Source organism: Stigmatopora nigra, chromosome 11 (genome assembly GCF_051989575.1).
Source record: "Stigmatopora nigra isolate UIUO_SnigA chromosome 11, RoL_Snig_1.1, whole genome shotgun sequence".
Taxonomy (NCBI): domain Eukaryota; kingdom Metazoa; phylum Chordata; class Actinopteri; order Syngnathiformes; family Syngnathidae; genus Stigmatopora; species Stigmatopora nigra.
In genome coordinates this window covers 807272-810135 of record NC_135518.1, presented here as the reverse complement: position 1 = coordinate 810135, position 2864 = coordinate 807272, and the positions used below count along the sequence as shown (strand labels likewise).

Sequence of the window (2864 nt, the reverse complement as noted above, 5' to 3'; positions counted from 1 at the left end):
AGCGTCCAGTGCGTATGATAGTGTATAAAAACGGGTCCAGACGGTTCTGGTGGGTCAATTTACACGGGGAAAAGTATTTAAAATATGGTTGGGTCATTGGGGGACATTTTGATATATAAAGAATCGGTTTTGGGTTGATATTTACATGGAAAAATTGTCTCAAATGAGGAGAGATTGATTAAATAAGAGTGAAAGAGTGTATTTAAACCGGTCCATGTTAGTTCTGGAGGGTCATTTTAACCATGTATGATGTCCTATCTATGGGTGGATGTATTTATGACTATTTTGTGGAAAAAATAATCATCCAGGATGATTCTGGGTCTATTTCCATCCATAAATAGTGTTCAAAACATGCCTATGTGTAATAAACACATTGCCTGTATTAAAAGCGGTCCATTTTGGTTCTGGAGGGTTATTTGATCCATGAATGTGGTCTGAATTAATTGTGGATGTATTTATGACTAAAATGTGTAAAAATGATCATCCAGGCATGTTCTGGGGCTATTATATATGTTGTACCCCTGAATTAGCAATTTATTTGCCTTTAAAACAGAGGGGGAAATAATCAGACAGGTCAGTTGTTGTTATCTTCAAGCCAACTTTACTGAAAATATATAATCAATTCACACAAAAACATAATATACAATTACACCCATATATATACATATAAATATATTAACAACCCGTTATAACCCAAAGAATTGTACTTATTGCATAAACGGTCATAACTTATGACTATTGTAACTTGTGTTACCTTTTGTTTTCCAACTTAGCAGTCCTTAGCTAGTTAGCAGGGCAAACAAAGGAATCTCAATAGCATAGCTTAGCTCCATTTGCTACTACCGTCATACACACATACACATCACAATGCTACCTTTAAAACAGAGGGGGAAATTATTCAGACAGGTCAGTTGTTGTTATCTTCAAGACAACTTTACTGAAATGCCTGAAGATCTCCCTGCGTTCAGCTAAATGAGCCCAGACATAACAAATCGAATACCGATCCATACCATTGCTATTTGGCTGGAGGCATCAATAATCGAAGACTAATAAACACCCAATCCCAAAACTAGTTTTCCATCACACATGCACTCATTTATAACTTAACTCACTTTACCCTGTCACACCTCCAATTGACCACACTGCTTGTATCAGAACCGGGCCCAGTCGGTTCTGGTTGGTGCATTTACTCGGGAACTTTGCCCATTATGTTGATAGATGTATTTTTGTTAATCTGTGAAAAAATATTCATCCTAACTGGTTCTGGGGCTATAGCCGACACAAATAGTCTCAAAAACTTGCATAATTGCGATAAAATCAGTGCCTGTATTATAACCGGTCGGGATGGGTTCTGGTTGGTGAAATGACACGGGGATGGTGTTCAATGATGACGTGGATCTATTTTTGACTAATCTGTATAAAAATTATCATCCAGATATGTTCTGAGGCTTAGTTATTTCCAAATCAATGACCTCCAATTGACCACGTTATTTACAAGCAATGCTTGTATGAGAACCGGGCCAAGTCGGTTCTGGTTGGTGTTTTTACTCAGGAATAGTCTCATATTTGTGGGTGGATGTATTTTTGACTATTCTCTCTTAAAATAATCATCCTAGCAGGTTCTGGGGCAATTTCCCACCAGAAATAGTGTCAAAAACATGCTAATTTGCGATAAAAATTGTACCTGTATTATAACCGGTCGGGGTCGTTTCTGGTTGGTGTATTAACACGGGGATGGTGTCCATTGACTAAAGGGATCTATTGTTGACTATTCTGTATAAAGATTATCATCCAGGGATGTTCAGAAGTTCTGTTATGCCCAAATAAATGACCTCCATTTGGGCACTTTATTTACAAGTGGTGGTTTAGAACCAGGCCCAGGCCTGAAAGACTTCCCTCCTCTACACATCTGGCGACATTTTATTGAAGCGATCCTTCTGACAAACTACATTCACCTAGTTGTAGAAGGAATTAAAGCAAAAGAATAACGAGCGGCAACCACTTCGACTACATTAACGAATATTTGTCCAAAAAGGACCCGCCCCCTTGCCACACCGGATCCCAATACAAGATCCACATGCCGAAAATTGGGTCTTTAGGATTTTTCAAAGGGGTGATTTCCCTAGTGCAGTACCGCTCACGGTAATACCACCCTGAAAACGCCCGATCTCGTCTGATCTCGGAAGATAAGCATTGTTCGGTCCTGGTTACTACCTGATTGGGATGCCGCATGGGAATACGAGGTGCTGTGAGCGTCCGGTGTCATGATCGTTTTCGACATTTCATGGGTGTCCATCTCCTTTCGACCTTCTAAAGCCTGAAAGACTTCCCTCCTCTACACATCTGGCGACATTTTATTGAAGAATACCCTGCTGACAAACTACATTCACCTAGTTGTAGTAGGAATCAAAGCAAAAGAATAACGAGCGGCAACCAAGTCGACTACATTAACGAATGGTTGTCCAAAGAGGACCCGCCCCCTTGCCACACCGGATCCAAATACAGTGTTCCCTCGCTTATCACGGTTAATGGGGACCGGGACCACCTGTGATGAGTGCATTTCCGCGAAGTAGGGATTCCCCTTCAAAAATGCTTAATGTTAATTTAATTCCAAATTTTTTATTATTTTTATTTTTTATTTTTTTACCCCCCTGTATACAGTACACCATATAGAATACGGGTATAGAGAGTGAAATTCATGTTATAACAAAAAAAACTGTAAAATATGTTGTTTCAATGTAACATTTGTATTTTTCAATGATGTCATTGATCTATTTCTGGCTATAATGTATACAAATTATCATTCAGGTACGTTCTGGGGCTTTGTTATGACCAAATCAATTACCTCCAATTGACCATTTTAT

General features: G+C 39.0%; 1 pseudogene; it reads left to right on the top strand.

The window, feature by feature from the left end:
- The first annotated feature begins 2135 nt into the window (after positions 1 to 2135).
- On the top strand, positions 2136 to 2255 carry LOC144204737 (5S ribosomal RNA; annotated as a pseudogene).
- The last annotated feature ends 609 nt before the right edge of the window (positions 2256 to 2864 follow it).